At 33.7% G+C, this 19936-nt stretch overlaps 1 pseudogene; it reads left to right on the top strand.

Moving 5' to 3' along the window:
• LOC100470898 overlaps window positions 1–13083 on the top strand; it is a 121856-nt pseudogene extending 108773 nt beyond the window's left edge.
• The last annotated feature ends 6853 nt before the right edge of the window (window positions 13084–19936 follow it).

The following is a 19936-nucleotide window of genomic DNA, read 5'->3' as shown; positions in this document are numbered from 1 at the left end:
CAATCTATATTTTTTTAACAAAATTTGTTTTTATTTTTATTTTGGAGGTCAGCTAGAGAAGTTCCTAATATTAAGCTCTGCCTGTTGGAATTTATGTAGCATAAATTTTTATTTTAGTGGGATGACTGTTCAGAGCACCCAGTTCACCTTACTGTCACCAACAGTGAATTGTTTTCTGCCTAATCATATTATAAACCATATAAATGCATTTCATTTAAATTACTACATGTGATTAACTTTAAAATTCAGTTAGCATACATACAAGGAACATCTACTGCATGCCATGAACTCTGTTCAATTTTGTCTCAGTATTTTTAATGATTAAAGTTCTCATGGGATGGCAAATATGAAATCAATCAATTAGTAAAGTACAATATGAAATAACAAGATAAATACCATGCAGTGTTAAAATGGTGATGACTACAATATTTTCTGTTGGTTGCAACCAAAAACTCTGACTGATAATGTGAACTTTAAAGAAGGCAGAGTGGGAATACAGGGAAATGAGATTTTATATGTGCCTATAGGGGTCAAGAAAGGTTTCACAGGAGCAATGCAGACTGAAGAAATTTGAGAAAATGAATATAATTTAAAGTCATGCAGGGTCAAGTGGACATATAGGTTTCAGAGGAGAGAGAAATCATATATTGAAACATTTCTATTTATTATATCATCATTGGGAATTTGGTAAAAAATTTCAGTTCCCAGTAAATGACAATAGTGCTATATAATACTGGGAAGCAAAAGGAGAGTTAATAAGATCAATAAAGAGTGATTTGAGATAACGTCAAAAGTAGATGATGAACTTGTAAGTAGCGGAATTGGGATGAAGATAGGGGAACAGAGTATTAATAATTGATTAAATATTGAAAATGGATGACATCTAGGATGGTTTCTGGTTTGTAGTTTGGGCAACTGATTAAGGAGAATGTTATTAATCAATATTAAAAATACAGGAGAATGAGGAGGGGACTCTTGAAGGTGTTTAATTTTGGATTGAGTTGGAAATGATCATGAACATTCAGGAAATGATGTTTAGTGTTGTTAAGTATATAAAAATACAATTTAGCATTAAGTGAGATAAAACGAGATGTGAATTATTGACTTTAAGTTTTTGCATGGGTTTTCTTCGGAGAGTTTATAAAAGACAAAGAAGAAATGAGGCAGAGTCTTGAACAAGCCAGTATTTATATAGGACAGACAGACAGTAGAAGTGTAGCCTACAGAGGACAATTATGATGAAATCTTTTGTTTTCCTATCCTTAGTACATTCTTTATTTTGTGTAATTTTAAAATGAGTAGACTAGGGGCGCCTGGGTGGCACAGTTAAGCGTCTGCCTTCGGCTCAGGGCGTGATCCTGGCGGTATGGGATCAAGCCCCACAGCAGGCTCCTCTGCTATGAGCCTGCTTCTTCCTCTCCCACTCCCCCTGCTTGTGTTCCCTCTCACTGGCTGTCTCTATCTCTGTCAAATAAATAAATAAAATCTTTAAAAAATAATAAAAAAAATAAAATGAGTAGACTAATTTTAGATACATGTTTGTAGCCAAAATATGAATCTTTCCTTAAGTTTCCAAATTGTTTACTTACTTCTATAGAATTGGTATGTTGATGATGTTTTATCGTGCTCTTTTAAGAAATTGTTTTATTGTGATGAAAAATTAACCTAGTAAGTAGCCTTCCTAACATTAGAGCAAAGCTTATACTATGCCTCTAGATTTTGAAGAGATAAAAATGTCTTAATGTTCTCAGTTCTGTTTGTCATCCTGCTTATCATTACTATTCCTCTCCTGTCGCCCATCATAAGGGTGCTCCTATTCTAATGTCTTATATTGGTGAACACTATTATGTTTGCAATGCTTGTATTTGATAAAAATCCTGTTATATTTTCTTTTTCTCTTCTTTTTAGAACATGCTTTAAACATAGTAATTTTCTTTGTTCCCCGATTCTAAAACCACGTAATTTGCTGTCTCTTAGCAACAGTCTAGAGAGGCTACCAGATGCATTTATTTATGTGCTTGATTTCTGAAGAGAAGTACACATACTATATATCATTCAAGGAGTGCTTAAAAGCACTTTCTTTAGTCAACAGGACTGTTTCAATGGCTAACTAAAAGGTTTAATGCATTTTGCTTGGCTTACTTTTTAAGAGATTCCAAAATATTTAATCATACTTGATATAAAAATAGGTTGAGGGTTGAAACCACTCTCCCCTCCAGAATTTTAAAATGAACTCAGAGTAATAAAGAAGAATGACTAAGTGGGACCTAATTTAACCGGAGGGCTGGCTAAATGCCAAATTTAAGACAAACGTGAATAAAGTTCCTTTTAGAAGGAATAGTCCCTGATCAATAAGTTCACCTCTAAGAATCTATGAGAATACTTGCAAATCCAGTGACTCTCCTGGCAAAAGATAAACTTTAATTCACTTTAAGTTGAAAATTTACTAATTAAAATACCTGAAGATAAAACTATAAACTGTGGCCCTGACTTAGCAATAACTGCTATCTTCCCCCAAGATCAGGACTGGTTTATTTTGGAAGATGTAATGGGAACAGAAGGGGAGCTGTTAGTTTGCTGGTGTATTGGCTTCCTATAGTCACCCTCACAAATTGCCACAAGTTTAATGGCTTAAAACTACACAAATTTATTCTTATATAGTCTTGAGGACTGAGTCTCATGGGGCCAAAATCAAAAGTATCTGCAGAGCTGGTTCTTTCAGAAGGTTCTGAAAGGAGCATCTGTTGCCCTACAGTTTCCTGCATTTACTGGCTGCCTGGACTCCTTGGCTTGAGCCCTTTCCTCCTCCTTCAAGTTGTATCTCTCCAGTCTCTGCACCTGTCACTGCATTGCTCTCTTCTCTGATTCTGACTCTTCATGGGTCCCTTTGATAAGGGCCCTCACAATTACATTGGACCTGTCCAGATAATCCAGGATGATCTCCTTTTCTCAAGATCTTTAATTCAGTCACATCTGCAAAATTGCTTTTGCTATAAAAGGTAACATTCACGGGTTCCAAGGATTAAGACATAGATGTATTTGGAGGACCTGTATTCAGGCTACCACAGGTGATTTGTTCTCTTTTTGCCTGCTTTGAATTTCTCTTCTCTCCTCAAGGAATTTTTCCTCAGAAAATCCTCCTTTTTTTTTTTAACGTGTATGTTCCTTTTTATATGTTTGATGTCATGGAGGGGTCATAGACTTATGAAACTGGCTTTTCTAATCTTTGAAAAACTGCATATGGTTATTTAGCACTACATTTTGAATTTTCACATGTTTTATTTTGGGGCCTAATTGCCATTTAAATTTTAACATTTGTTATGTCTGAAAACCTGGAGAAAGAACATTTCAGATACAGAGAAGAGCGTGTTCAAAAACTGTGGCATGTGTAAGCTTGACAATGTTCAGGCAGAGAAAGGAATTTGGGAGGGCTAGAATTAGCATTGCCAGATAAAATGCAGGACACTCAGTTAAAACTGAATTTTAAATAAAAAGATAAATATCTTTTTCTTTCTTCCTTCCTTCCATCCTTCCTTCCTCAGTCCCTCCCTCCCTCTCTCTCTCTTTTCCTTCCTTCCTTCCTTCCTTCCTTCCTTCCTTCCTTCCTTCCTTCCTTCCTTCCCTCCTTTTTCTTTCTTTCTTCCTTTTACTTTTGCTAGAACTATATCCCAACTATTACATGGCACATACTTATACGTTAAAAAGAGGGTTTTTTAAAATCTGAAATTTAAATATATCTGCATGCTTTCTTTTTTTCTTCATTTTTTGGTTAAATCTGGCAACCCAAGACAAGCTCATGGTGAATAAGGGTGTGCATAGTTGATGAAATTAAACAAGTCAGAGTTATACAGGGAATACGAGGCCATTGTAAAATGTTTGCATATTTTCTACATGCAGTTCAAAGACATTGGAATGTTTTAAGCATTCAAATGATAGATATAATCTTATTTATATTCCTGGATAATTACACTGGTGTCATTGTGGAAGAAAGGTTATGAAAGCGCATGCTTGAAAGCGAGGAGACAGTATGAATAGCTGTTTGATCAGTCTTGGTGAGAGATAATGGTGACTTGAATTTGGGAGGTAATGAAAGTGGAGAAAAGTGTCATTCAGTTGGGGTACAGATGCTTCAACTCACTCCAATTCAGTGAGGGGCATAATGGGAGTGTATGGGAAGATAATCAAATAATGGAGATTCAAACAGAATATACAGAAGATTGGAAAAATCTTCCCAAACCTCCAACCTGAGTATGTTAAGTGATAGACAGAAACTTTTATAAAAAGTGACCCTGGAGAAGTGATTAAATTTCTCTCTAATAAGTAATAACAATATAAAAGAAATAAACTTTCTATATCTGTATCATTTCATGATCTGTGGAGGAATTACAAGTGTTAGCATGCTTCTTTAAGAAGATTCTATTTTGCCACCTATTATAAAGGGGCCTGGATATATATTGTATTTTACTAGTTCATAAGCAGAGCTCTAGAAATCAACTATTTAAACTTTAGCACCATTTTTGAAGAGAAATTCAATGTCTGCCTACTTTTTATTAGATTTTCTATCATTAAACTGATTTTATTAGCAAATGTATCAGCCACTGTATTCTCCAGTTATCTTTTCCCTCTCAATTAGTTGAACATAAAGCTATAAGTATGAATTTCACAAAACTTAATGTTGAGTAAATAATTACATTTTATAAATAGAATAATGTATTGTTCACTATAATAAATATTTGAAAAAATCTTTAGTAAGACAAACTAAGCACACAAGATAGTTTCATTGCCACTCTACAAAAGACTATGAATTATTTTTAAAAATTATATATATTATTCACTATATAATTATGTCATTTTGAAAAAGAGGTACAAAAATCAGGTAATAGGATAATTTTGCATATGCCACAAATCAAGTGAAGAATTAAAAAAAGTTAATGCTTAAAATATTTTTCTTTTTCCTCAGAATTTTAATTCAAAATCTTGCCTTTATTTCCTCAAGGAATCGAGGTTACCTGGAACTTGTAAATATATTAATATGTTGGGTTTTATTAATAATTTATTACAAAAACATATGTATCAAATGTTTGGAATTATTTCATTAGGAGTGATTCTCCAGTGGGAGTTACCTGGTTAACATGAATATGTTTAAAGCTCATGATGGTTTTCCAGACGAATTGTGCCATTTAAACTACTAACAGTGTCAAGGTATCTGTTACATCAACATTGTCTTTTTTCAAGTTAAACCATGTTACCAAAATAATATTTGTGAATTCAGTGATAAAATAATGGCTCGATATTTTTTCATGTATGTTCTACATAATAAATGATCATGAGCATGAGTTTCCTATTTGCCCTTCAATTTTGTTTTGAAGAAAAATACTTTTGGTGGCCTTGTCTTGACCTATACATTTCGATTGTTTGTGGTCGAATTGTTTGGTCTTCTTTCATCAAAGCATCCATAATTTTTATGGTTTAAAAATATTTTCCTAGGGGCGCCTGGGTGGCTCAGTCATTAAGTGTCTGCCTTCGGCTCAGGGTGTGATCCCGGGGTCCTGAGATCCAGCCCCACATAGGACTCCCTGCTTGTTTGGGGAGCCTGATTCTTCCTCTCCCATTCCCCCTGCTTGTGTTCCCTCTCTCACTGACTGTCTCTCTCTGTGTCAAATAAATAAATAATATCTTTAAAAAAAATAAAAATATTTTCCTAATTCAAAATTTACATTAAAAAACATTCCTAATGACTTGATTTTAATATTAACTCACAGTGCATTAGACTTGTGAGATTTATATGTCTTTTTGTACAGGGCATTTATATGTAGTTTTATTTTCAAATAATTTATAGTTATATATGTCATTGTTCAGACTAATATTAAAAGTATATTTTATTGTCAATAATGGGGTTGCATAGTTATTTTAATATAAAACAGATTACAAATATATCAGATTTCCTAATATAATGCCTGCTTATTTACATCTCATTAATGCCACTTCATCGATTAATAAGATTATTAAAATCTGGTGTCTAAAATTTAGAAAAAAATGTAACACCCTTATTTATTTATTTATATTTATGTTTTGTATGTTTGTGTTTGTAACCCAGAATTTTTCTGGGATTTATCTAATCATTCAGCTGCAAAAGGTTTGTGCTGCCCACACATCAAATTTACTTTAGGTCTTCATAAAGCTTTAACTATGTCTCTGTGACCACAAAAAAGGCTTTCTTTCCTCTCTGATCCTGTTTTGACATCTGTCAGTTACATCAAATGTCCAAATTAGTTTTGCTTGAAACTATGGTGTATAAAATGGTTGACCCGTTTGCTGAGAATCTACTTTATGTCCTCTCAGACTGTATCTCTCACAACAGGGTACCTATAATTATCTGTATTTTATAAATGACAAAACTGGGATTTAGGAAGATTAAGAAATTCAGCTAGTAAATTATAGTACTAGAATCTCCATCCAGATCTTTTTACCATGTAAGTTTGACTACCTGCTCACTAGATCCTGTGGATTTCATTGTTTCAAGTGCATTTAGTATAAAAAGAAATATCAAACTGTTGACCATCAGACATAGAAGAAATTGCTGTCCGTGATTACCAAACCTCAGGATTTTCAAAACTTCCTAACAATATGATTCAAAAATGTTCCTTCAGCTTCCTTAGATTTATTGACCTTTTTAATAAATTATATTATAAAAGAATTTCTCTGTGTTAAAGATTCAACTGACATTATAGAGAGTTGGTGAGGAAGTGGATTTAGCCTCTGAGATTTGTTAATGACATATCAACCAACAATTCCCCCATGTCCAGCGATACTATCAATACACAGGATGATTTATTAAGAACTAAGAATTCAACAGAAAATAAAAATCAATGCTCTGTCTCTTTATGGAATCAACATTTATTTTATGTTATTGGTTAAAATAAAGTACTAAGACACACCGATCGATTTGGATACATATTACTTAAGTCTACTCTAGGTAATTAATATCATTGATTTCTTGAGCATAAAATATATTGGTCAAATAAAAGTGTGCTTTTTTTAGTAAATATCAAAAGTGCAGATAAAAAATAAGGAGACTTTAAAAGTCTACTGGTAAGAGATAGGCATATAGAGTTAATGGACTGTGGTCCCTACAATCCATCAGTTGTCACATAGTTGCTATCTAGTGATAAAATCAATGCAAGTGCTTTCAAATACACAGCACTGCTTCATTGAGAACTCTAACCTCAATATGTCATCACACAGGTATTTAAACATCAGGAAAGATGTAGAAAAGCTTCATATGGTTTTGAACTTGTAAAGTCTGACAAAAGATTTATATATTTTACAGATTTGTTTTCTTCTAGCTCAGTACACAATTTCAGAATTATCAATCCATCAACCATTCTTCTTCGAATGGTTGTGAATAAATTGTAGCCAGGAATTTTACTACATTTTACATTGACTAGTTAAATGTATGCCCTGACTTAAAAGAAGATAGGGAAAATGTATAACTCCCAGAGTACATAGATAAGCTTCCTTTCCAGTATCTATTGTTAAGATATATGATTTTGAGTTTTAAAATTAAAGTCATCTTAAAACATTTCCTTTTAAATAATTTGATTTTCTGCATCAACACTCCCCAAAAGCAGTGATCTAAAAGTTATAGATGGGCTTACGGTGAACTTAAATTGAAATCTGATTTATATAATGTGGAGAAATTTTAGTTCTAAAATAATCTATTTTGGTCTAGTGTGCTAGGGATAAGGATTGTTGTATAAACCTCACACATAATTTTCAGTATAGCAAATGTAACTGCTATGTGGAGAAATTGTTGTTCCGCTGATCATTACATTGGAGGGAGATTGATTTATTTCCATGCCCCTGGGGTTAAGATATTATTTCATCAGGATCCGTGGCTAGAACTAGAGAATTCTTTTGTAGTTAATTAAAAGTTGATTCAAAATCAAAAGAATGTAGATGCACAGAACACATAAGAGAAACACAACCCGTGATTAAGAAAATGGCATCGGTTATTTTTCAAAACCTTGTAATTTTCTATGTGCTTTCACATGTTATCTTAGTCCTGTCAACAATATTAATACATGCACTATGGGTGAGTTTGGAAGCATTGTCAAAGGCTATACTTGGCAAATTCAGTCAGTTTCCCTATTTAGATGACTTAAACTCTTGAACCCATTTTATTTAATTCTTAAGTTTAATAACCTGAATGAACATGTGGTATAATTTCTATTTCATAGAGAAAACAGAGGACTGACTAGAACACTGATTGGGCCAAAGGAACACAACTAGATATTAAGCAAAAGGATTACACAGAGGGCAATCTTGATTCTCAGTGCTGTTTTATTTTTATTTTTTTAAAGATTTGTTTACTTATTTTTAATGAGAGACCCAGAGAGAGAGAGAGTACAAATGTGGGGCGGGGCAGAGGGAGAAGGAGAGAATCCTTAAACCGACTATGCGCTGAACATGGAACCTGATGTGGGGCTTGATTGCAGGACCCTGAGGTTCTGAACTGAGCCAATATCAAGAGTCAGTCACTTAACTGACTGAGCCACCCAGGCAGCCCGCTGCTTTTATTCTTTTAATTACATTGTCTACCAAGAAAATGCTAACTGGAAATTTCTGACTGCTTTTCAGGAGACACTTTTTGTCTACATGTGTAATAAACAACACTGGTAAAATCATCTACACTTGGAAGCATATCACTGCATACGTGTACATAAGTTCCTGTGAGATCATGTAATTGGTCTGATGATTGGACAGCATGCTCACTTTTGATTATTAGAATTTGTAGAAGTATTCAGAAATTAGAGCAGGATTAAAAAAAGAAAAATAAAAAATTGGTAATATGTATTAGTTTTATAGATATCTTCAAAAGCTTTATATTTAGAACATCTTTATTATAAAGAAAAGAGAAGTAAGACTATTTTGGTTTTGGGTTTTTTTTTGTTTTTGATTAATTTACTTTTTAATTTTTAGGTTAAATTCCAGTTAGTTAACATACAGCATAATATTAGCCTCAGGTGTACAATATAGTGATTCAGCACTTCCATACAACACCCGGTACTCATCACAGCAAGTGCCCTCCTTAATCCCTATCACCTATTCAACCCATCTCCTCCCCTCTGGTAACCATCAGTTTGTTCTTTTTAGTTAACAGTCCGTTTCTTGGTCTCTCTCTCTCTGTCTCCTCTTTTTCCCCTTTGCTATTTTGCTTTGTTTCTTAAATTCTACATATGAGTGAAATCATATGGTATTTGTCTTTCTCTGACTGATTTATTTCACTTAGCATGATAATCTCTAGCTCCATCCATGTCTTTGCAAATGGCAATATTTCATTCTTTTTTTATGGCTGAGTAAAATTCTGTTGTATATATACAAAATTTTTTCTTTATCCATTCATCAGTCTATCAACATTTGGGCTCTTTCATTAATTTGGCTATTGTAGATAATGCTGCTGTAAAAATCAGGTTACATGTATCCCTTTGAATTAATATTTTTGTATCCTTTGGGTAAGTACCTAGTAGTGCAATTGCTGGATCATAGGGCCGTTCTACTTTTCACCTTTTGAGGAACGTCCATACTGTTTTCCATAGTGGCTGCACCAGTATGCATTCCCACCAACAGAGCAAAAGTGGTCCCCTTTCTCCATATCTTGGCCCAACACCTGTTTCTTGTGTTGTTGACTTTCGCTTACTGCTTATGTTCTCCTCTAGGATTTTGATGGTTTTCCATCTCACATTGATGTTTTTCATCCATTTTGAATTTATTTCTGTGTAAGATGTAAGAAAGTGGTTCGATTTCATTCTTCTGCATGTTGCTGTCCAGTTTTCCCAACACCATTTTTTGAAGAAACTCTTTTTTCCCCCATTGGATATTCTTTTCTGCTTTGTTGAAGATTAATTGACCACATAGCTTCAGGTTCATTTCTGGGTTTTCTATTGTTCTATTGATCTGTGTGTCTGTTTTTGTGCCAGTACCATCCTGTCTTGATCACTACAGCTTTGTAATATAACTTGTAGTCTGGAATTTTGAGGCCTCTAGCTTTGCTTTTCTTTTTCAAGGTTGCTTTGGCTCTTGGGGTCTTTTTTGGTTCCATACAAATTTTAGGATTGTTGGTTCTAGCTCTGTGAAAAATACTGTTGCAGTTATGATAGGGACTGTGTTAAATATGTGGAATGCTTTGGGTAGTATATTTTAGCAATATTCTTCCAGTGCATGAGCATGAAATGTTTTTCCATTTCTTTATGTTGTCTTCAATTTCTTCCATCAGTCTTTTATAGTTTTCAGAGTAGAGGCCTTTTACCTCTTTGGTTAAGATTATTCCTAGGCATCTTACTGTTTTTAGTGAAATTGTAAAAGTAAGACTGTTTTGAATGTTAAAAGGAAAATAACTTAGAATCTGTGAATCCCATTTTATTTTCATAGACTTCTAATTATGTTAAGATTGCCTTCTCAGTAGTACTGGCATAATTACACTATCAAAGAAGAAGAAATTGGAGAAAATTTAACAAAAAGACTGAAAAGCTTTTAGGTGACCCCAATATATAATATCATTTCATACACATATAAAATAAAAACATGGGAAATCAAAAAATATATTGTAAGTTTTCAGTATTTAGAAAATTTCGAATACTTTTTATCTTCATATGAATTGTCTTTAAAAACTATTTTGTTTCTTAAAAATTTAATTTATATCAAAAAATGTTTGACACATTTTATAATTACTTGAAAATGTTATCAAAGCATCATTTTGATTGTTACTGTACTTCCTTTTCCAATGTAACTAAAAATACAATTGCAATTTTTAGTGTTCTTCTTATTTTAAAAGTTTAAATAAAATGGTATCATATAACTTTTTTTTGGAATAAAATATGCAACATACCCAAATTAGGTAAAATTTTAATAATAAACATATCTTTGGATGACTTGTCTTGATTTTATTTAATTTCAGATTTAAATTCTTCTGTAATTTTCTGACAATAATTATTATATAAATGTGAGTGATATTATACTTAAAACTTGCAAATTTTATGCTGACTCTTAAAACATTGACCCCAAAGTAATCCATATCACATCCCACTAACAGTTCATTAGCCATACAAGTCAGAGTTGGTACTAGACTTCCAGTTCCCAGTCCAAATATAGGGTTTGGAAGTTGTCACTCCCATCCTCATAATAAGAAAAAAGCTGAAGAAACAGACATCACTACCTCTCTTAGATCCAGCAGAGAATTAAAGTCACAGGGCAAATCAGTGTGCTGAACAATTAGAAAGAAAGGCAGATGCAGAGTTTATAGTTTATCAGAAGCAGAAGCAGCCACTAGAGCCAGCATCAGTAGTAATAAAGGATACTTGACTAATTGCTAGAGACTAGTGTGGACTGACTTGAGAAATAAAAACTTCAGGGAGATCAGTGCTAGGCATCTCCTGCGTTTTTGTAGTTTTCCCTCCAGGTGTCCTACCAGGTTTTCACTCTAAAGATCTGAAAACAAACAAAGAAACAAACAAACAACCCAACAACCCTGCTTCCAACAGGAGTAAGGGTAAAGTAACCATTTTGGAATATGCTCAAAGAATTCTGTTCTCTTTAATAAAGGCTTGCCCATAATGGAAACTCTTTTTACAAATGTGAAGGAAGGGAAATACCCATCTCCAACCCATCCCCCCACCCCCCAGCCTTCCTGTCTTACCTAAGGAGGAAAAAGAAAAGAGGAAGAAAAAGACTGAGAAGCACTTGTGGGGCACAGCTTACTAAAAGACTTAACACTCAACTCTATCTTACTGCTAGAGAACATTCCCCCAGCCCCCACATCTTACCACCTCATCAACAGACTTACGTATGATAACTGAGAATTGAAGCTGAAAAGAACTGCAAGACTCAGACCCTATTTAAAAAGGAGTCTCAAGAAAAATCCAAGACAACAGAAGACACAAAAGCTGCAGAAGAAATTTTAGTCTCTAACATCTGCAGCTAGAGCAGATATTAAACACAGCATAAATCCTAGTCAAATAAACATAAAACCAAACATCATGAGCCTTTAGCCTTTAAATATAAAACCAAACACCAAGATTTACCGCAGTTCCTAAAGTTAATATTATTGATTTTCAAAATTTGTCATAAGTATAAGCTATATCATTAGGAGTTATGTGAAGTATATTTGTGTGTTTGTTATTTAAACAAGTAAATTATTAAACTGAGTGTGTTGACTTTGGCTGGCTGCAAAGGGCTACTAGCAGGCTCTCTAGCCAGCACCTTAGGCACTACTCCCTTGTGCTGTTGGCCTTCACATCATTTCAGCAGGAACTTGATGCAAAACATGACAAATATGAGAGACTTAGCCAAGATATAACTGCTGAAAGTAAAAGACAATTTTTCTCCTCCATAGGATTGCAAGTGCTCCTGATATGGAAGATACATTGACAGAATCAGAATTTGAATTGGATGGGAGTAGACAAAAGATATCACAAGTAGCCCAAGTGCTCTTCAGGAGATGACATGCATCAATTCCATAGAGCCATTACTACAGGGCTGCAGGAATATGTGGAGGCTGTCTCTTTTCAGCAGTTCATCAGAACATGATCACTTACCAGTATGGATGAAATTAAACAATTGATATTTACAGCAGTAGAATATAAAAAGAAAATAAGACACCCTCAGCCCTCTGATGCACAGAGGAAGCTGTTTGGAACTGGGAGACTAAAAATCACACCTGTTGATTACCTTTGATTACCTTCTGGGAATGACTATTTTAACCGGAGAGTTGATGCGGATGTATATTAACAGTGTGGGGGATGGGGACATTGACACACCCTTTGAAGTGAGCCAGTTTTTATGTCAGGTTTATGATGGGTTTTCATTCATTGACTATGCTGGACCTTACGAGGTTTCTAAGAAGTTGTATAACTTAAAACAAAGTTTGGCCAAAGTGGAGAATGCTTGTTACACCTTAAAGTCAGAGGTTCAGAAATTCGAAAACATAAGCTGGAAAATTTCTTTTCAGTTAAAACAGAAATGATTGATCAAGAAGAGGACATTTCTTGGAATACCATTCTCAGTTGTTATCTCTTGAGAGACTAGTTTGTAAGACTGTTATTTAGCATTTCGTTGGACTTTATAGTGGCTTTTACATAGAAATGTTTTCAGTTGTACTTGTTTTAAGATGTATACAAGCTGTACATAAAATTATTGAAACAAGTCATTTCTTATATTTTACTCATCTAAGTTTGCATAAAAATGTTTACATATGCCTATCTGAATTTTTGCTGGCTAAACTTCAATCATTTATCTTTGAAATGTGAGCATGCTTTAGATTGCACTTTCTGCCAAACCTGTTTTAATTTACATTGTGTGAATTTTGGAGTGCTAATATTTATTGGAAGCCATTTATAATTTAAACTGGCGATTTTGTTATATATAGAAAATATATATCTGGACTTGACTTTCATATTTAAATTTCTTGGTAATATTTTGCCAAGCTTCCCAAATAGGTTTATTCCATAGAACAAGGATTAAAAATTATTAAGTTATCAGTATTATGAGGTATTATAGTGAGAATTCATATTATGTTGTGGTCATTGTTAAGGCCATTTTGAATCCATTTGAAACAGCCTTCCAGAAAAATTGTTGGATACCCAGATTTTCGTTTTTACATTTAATTTTTATCCTTTATCACAGAAAGTCTGATAATGAATTGGAGCTAACATTATAATATTTTCACTGGTGTTTGAGTTCAGTTATGTACTTGTACATATATTGGAAAAGCTTTTAATAATGATTATTAGCAGTTCTTTTGTTGTCATTATATTACATTAGGCATGTTTCTTATAGATGCATCTATAAGAAATTTACATTTAAATAATTATAATTAAGTTTGAAATTCTTGAAATACTAAGTTAATTCAAACCTTTATAGTTGTCCAGTGTGTTATTTGATAGTATAGAAAGTTGCCAAAGAAAATTTATCATATACAATTCAGCAATAAGACAATTGCCAACCACCTCTAATAATGTTTAGAATTGGAATTTGCCTACTGAAATTAGTTACAGATTATTCCCTGTGGTGTGAAGCTGACTTGAGCATGACACTGTTGGCTGACAACCAACATTTCCATTTGATTTTGTGAGTTTTGAGAATCTAGATACTGGATTTTATTTTTGGAAAGATTAGCTGCTCTGTTTGCAAGGACTTGATTCTTTGAAAGAGAAATTTCCCCAAAAAAAAATCTTGTAAAGGGAAATAAAATGCAAAGATGCCTAATAAATTAGGTTGGTTGGTTTATTTTGGTGGTAGTTAAGTTTTTTTGGTTTCCCTATTTGAAGACAGAGTGCTAAAGTATATTCTCATTACATAGTTTTGTTTCTTCTGCCACTTAAAGTTAAATTTAAATTTAAAAGTGAAATAATAAATGGATTAACGAATGTCTTAGAGATGTTTAAAACTGAAGTCTTTAAATATTAAAAGACAAAAAAAGTAAATTAATAAGTCAATGCCTGAATTGAGGGATTATTTTTTTAAAATATAGGATTCTGGGAACTTTCTAACAAATACACAACTTCCATTACTGAGACAATAGTTTGCAATATTAGTTTGTGATAGTTTTAAGTGATTTACATTCTTCTGAAAATGTCTTGGTTAATCATGGATTACATTTGAAACTATAGTTAAGCCAAATGTTGAAGGTTGGCTTGTCTCCTTCTGATTACTTGTAGTAAATCATGAGAGGAGAGAAATGATATAAAGATGGAATTGTTAAGAGAAAAAGGAAGTAGAATTTATAATCTGGGGAAATTCTCAGACTATCCATATTGCAAAATATAAGAACACTAAGGGTATGGCCAATTGACCATTTGATAAGATTTGTATGAGTCAGCCATCTCAGCAGAAACCAGAAGCTATTGCTGAAGACTATGGAAGAATGACCCCAAAGGCAATTCAGAGATTATCAAAGCTGCTGCACCAATCCCAGGCCCAGAATTCAAGGACCTGGGAGACAGTGTGGTTTTAAAGGGGGAGCTGTGCCTATAGGACCCAGCAGCACACTTCTTGCACAGTGCCAGGTGCTCTCTCGCATTGCATGCTCGCTTCACACTCTGGCACCAGGCTCCTCACCGCCCTCCCCGCCCCGTCCCAGGTATGGCTTTGGTAAGCCCCAGTGTAATGATGATCTCCCCTCAGGAGTGCACAGGAAACAAATTTGGCAGCTTCCTCTAGCCACAGTCCTCACCAGCAAGCAGAGTGTAAAAGCCCAAGGTGCATGTCTGTCTCTACCTAGATTTCAAAAGACAGAGCTACCTGTCAGACTGGAGAGACCCAGGCAGCAAGCCACTAAAAGGCCGTCCCCCTGAGCCCTGGGAGTGACACTGCCACCCCAGAGGGCCACAAAGACAGAGCATTGAGCCAAAGAGAATCACTTTTGAGATTTAAGCTTTATTGTTATTTCCCCCCATTAGGTTTCAGACTTACCTGAAACGTATTACCTCTTTCTTTTCTCTTATTTCTCACTTTTGGAATGGAAATGTTTATCTTATGTGTGTCCCACCATTGTATTTGGGAAGCACATAATTTATTTGGCTTTACAAGGTTCACATCTGGACAGTCTTCCCTGTATCTGATTTTGATGAGATTTTATACTTCAGACTTTTTAGTTGATGCTGGAATGAGTTAAGACTTTGGGGCTGTTGAGATGGAATGAACTTATGTTGCATGTGACAAGGGCATGAATTTGGGGGAACCAGGGCAGAATTCTACAGACAGTGGCCACCCCAAAATTTGTGTGTTGAAACCTAATCCCCAGTGTGATGGTGTTTGGAGGTAGGGTTCTCAGGAGGTGATTAGATCATGAGAGGAGAGTCCTCATAAATGCAATTAGTGCCCTTATAAAAGACCCCAGAGAACTCCCTTGCCTCTTCTGCCATGTGAAGACACCACGAGAAGAAGGCCATTTATGAACCAGAAAGCAGACCCTTCCCAGACATGAATCTGCCTTCACCTTGATCTTGGACTTCCAGCCTTCAGAATTGTAAGATGTGTTTGTTGTTTAAGCCACCCAGTATGTGATATTTTTGTTATAGCAGCCCTAAAAGACTAAGACTATCACTCATTCCTCCTATCAGTTCACTTAAAACCAACACAGAACATCAGTACTTCCTTCCTCCCCACCAGGATCCCAAAGCATAAACCTAGTCTACCTTTCTTTTCTATAAAGAAAATATAACAAAAACAAATAATTGCATATAAAAATTTAAAAAATGGTACTTAAAACCATAACCAAATTGACATTTCACCTGTAATCAACTTAGATCAATTTAACCAACTTTTAGTTCATTTTTTTCATCAAAATTTTTGCTCTCTTTCTTTCCTTGTTTCTGTTTCTAACTCTCTCCCTCTCCCACTCTGAATTTGTTCCTCTCTCCTGTTCTCTTCATTCTTTATTTACTGGAAACATTTTTATAAGACGGTAAGAAATTATGTACTTAAAAATCTGCTGTTGTGGTTTCATTGTACAAGTTTATACCAATCTGTTAATTGTTTTTATAGGTGGATTGCTTTATTTACTTAGGTGTTTGGAGAGAAAGATAAGTAAGAAAGACATATCTTGCTGTGAAGGGAATAATGAGGAATATGTTCTATCTGGAAAAAAATCTGTATCAAGTACTCTAAGAAATTTCACAAAATTTAATAATAAATGAATAGTTTCTGGGTTATATTGAGAAAAAACTCATTTGAGAGTTATCAGAATTACCTTTTGACCTCAAAATGTTAGGAAAAAAGTTATAAATCATAGAAGTCAGCATTATTGGATCTGTAAGAAATTGTATTAAATCAAGGTTACATATATTAAACATAAAGCATATCCATAACTTATTTATTACAAACCATACATTTCTATTTGTTCATATCAGTGAAATATAGATGAGATGGTGAGAGGAATTAATTATGAATCACTTCCTATTGAATGAATGCTAATGTTATGGTTATTGATTTTTCCATGATTTTTCTCCTTCAAATTCCAGAGAAAATGTCCTTCAATTCCAGTTTACCTTTGTTATTATATTATAGTCTATGAATGTATATTTGCATTATTGGGTATTCCAGTCTATTAGACCCTTTGTAAGTATACTCTGAATACCTAGTCTAACCTTCAGCCCTGAAGACCTATGTGTTTTTTTTTTTTTTTCTTTTTAAAGTAAAGCTTGGAGCACCTGGGTGGCTCAGTCAGTTGAACGTCCAACTCTTGATTTTGGTTCAAGTCATGATCTCAGGGTTGTAGGGTAGACCCCCGCATTTCCGTGTCCAATGCAGAGTCTGCTTGTCCCTCTCCCTCTGCTTCTCACCCCCTCAACGCTCTCTTTCAAATGAATAAATAAAATCTTTAAAAATTTTTTAAAAATAAAAGACAGTTTATCAGTTTAAAAATCAAAGATCACAGTATGTGGGGGGAAAAAAGATCACAGTATGTGAACACTAATACCCGCTGGTCATTAAGAAACCCGAACAAGCTATGAAGGCAAGACAAAATGGAAGGTAATTCTAAAAATCATATGAGGTTATAATCAACTCTTCCTCTTAAAAATCCTGACAAAATATGAAAATCTTTTGTATCAAGGCAATGGAAAGCTACAAACGTAGTAAAAATTTGGGGAGCTGTAATCTTGGATTTGAGGAAAGTACAGAGGGATAGCATGGGTGTTTGGGACCACTTTCCCTTTTGAAATGATTACCTGTTTAAAAAGGGAAAGCAGTAGCAATAGGCAGAGAAGCTAAGCAGAGATTTTTTGCAGTCTCATGGGAATTTGGGGGTTCTCTTGAAATGAAGACTTCATAATTTCCCCAGGCTTTTAATTGAGAATCTGAAAAGACCACACTGGAATGAAAGGTGAAGCATAAATAGATCACTCAGTCACAAAAGACTAAAGCCTGATTTCACATCATCATAGACTCCAACTGGGATAACTGATATGGGATTGCTACTATGCAGAGAATAGCTGCTTGCCTCAAGGAACCATAAATGTTTCTGAAGGAAGATGACAACAAAAGCCTCATATATGTTCTCTCTCTTTCTCTCTCCTTCTCTCTCTCTCTCTCTCTCTCTCTCTCTCTCTCTATATATATATATATATATATCTGTAATTCAATAAAAATCAAAAAACGTTTAGAACACAGAACTTTTTTAAAAAGAAGAAAAATTCAAAATATAAAGTGACCAGAGATATTTTTAAAGGAATTTTCAAACATTGACTTTAAAAAACTATGACAAATAAATCTAAGGATATAAGAGAAGACAAGGAAAATATTGGCAGATGTTATAAAGGAGAAGCAAATAGTAACTTCAAAAAAAATCTAATACATTATGAGTGTAATAGATTTAATTGCCAATAAGAGATAATGAGCTGAAAAATAGATTGATAAATACTCTGAAGAATAGAGAGGCAATAGTACGAAAATACAGAAGAGGTGTTATGAGATATATAGAATGAAATTAAAAGATTAACAAAAATGTAAATACTGTTGCACAAGAGAAGAGTTAGAATAGGATAGAATCAATCACTGAGAGATTTGGGGAAGAAAGGAAGAAATTTCCAAAGTGGGTAGTAGAAATCAAGCCACATATTATGCAAGATGCACAAAAAGAAACTTAAGCCCATTAAAGAAAAACTCCTGAAATTAATATATGACTAGGTTCAAGTCTTTCATATTTTTTTCTTTTATATTTGCCCCAACTGTTTCTTCTTTCTTATTGTTGCCTTTTTTTGTACTAATTCTCTTTTTATTATATTTAAAAATTATTCTTCAGGGTGTTTTTTAAGGCTTTACAATATGCGTTCTTGCATAACTATAGAATTCCACTAGCTAATTTTATGCCATTTTACTTATAAGATAGAAGTATTAAAAGAATATATGCTTATGAATCCCAGTCTGAAATCTTTACTACCATTGACCTTTATTTTACATCTTAATATATTATTCATCCCATAATATAGTTGCTTTTATGACAAATATGAGGTATTAGTTAATACCTCACTATTCTGTATGTTATAGTTGAATAAATCCCCAATGGGGAATATAATCAGATATATATCTATATATCTATATAGATACAGATATATAGATATATATCCCAAGAAGAAAGAAGTATGTTTCTAAAAAATGTTTCAGTTTGGCCAACTTGATAATGGGAAAACAAACTTTATAGAATAGTTCTATTATTTTTGTTTAACCAGTAAACTATGTTTTATTAAAGAAATTCAAAAATGAGAAAAATAGGCTTTACATTTATAACATATTTGCTACTTCTTATGCCCTTCATTCCTTTGTGTTTATTTCTATACTGAAATCTCCTTTCTGCTCACTCATTGTATTCTTTTCCAGAAGCCAAATAACACTTTTTTAAAGATCCTAATAGTAAGTATTTTAAGCTTGCAAGTCATGTAGTCTATGTCTCGACTTCTCAGTTCTGCTGTTGTTTGACCATTGCATCACTAGACATTATGTAAATGATGAGGTTTATCATTTACTATTACAACTTTATTTGTAAAAAATAGGTGGCCAGTTTGGGGGCCATAATTTGCTGCCCTAATCTTTTACATTACTTCTTTGATCATATTTACAATTACAATTTTAATGTTTGCATCTGCCAATGCTGAAATCCATGTCATATCTGGATCTATTTCTATTGACTGTTACTATTTTCCTTCTGATGGGTCACATAATTTGGCTTCTTACCATGTCATATGTATATTTTTTCTTTTTTAAAACGTGTTATGTTGGTCATTCTAGATACTATTGCTGTTGAAGGTTGAAGTTTTATCGTCTTTCAATAAGGAGTGTTGAATTTTATTTTGGAAGGCAGATAATTTGCTGGCAAGTGAACTTGATCCTCTTGAGGCTTATATATAAGTTTTGTTAGTGAGACACTACAGAGAACTTACTC

This window comes from Ailuropoda melanoleuca, chromosome 8, assembly GCF_002007445.2.
Source record: "Ailuropoda melanoleuca isolate Jingjing chromosome 8, ASM200744v2, whole genome shotgun sequence".
NCBI lineage: Eukaryota > Metazoa > Chordata > Mammalia > Carnivora > Ursidae > Ailuropoda > Ailuropoda melanoleuca.
This window is presented reverse-complemented; position numbering and strand designations above follow the sequence as displayed.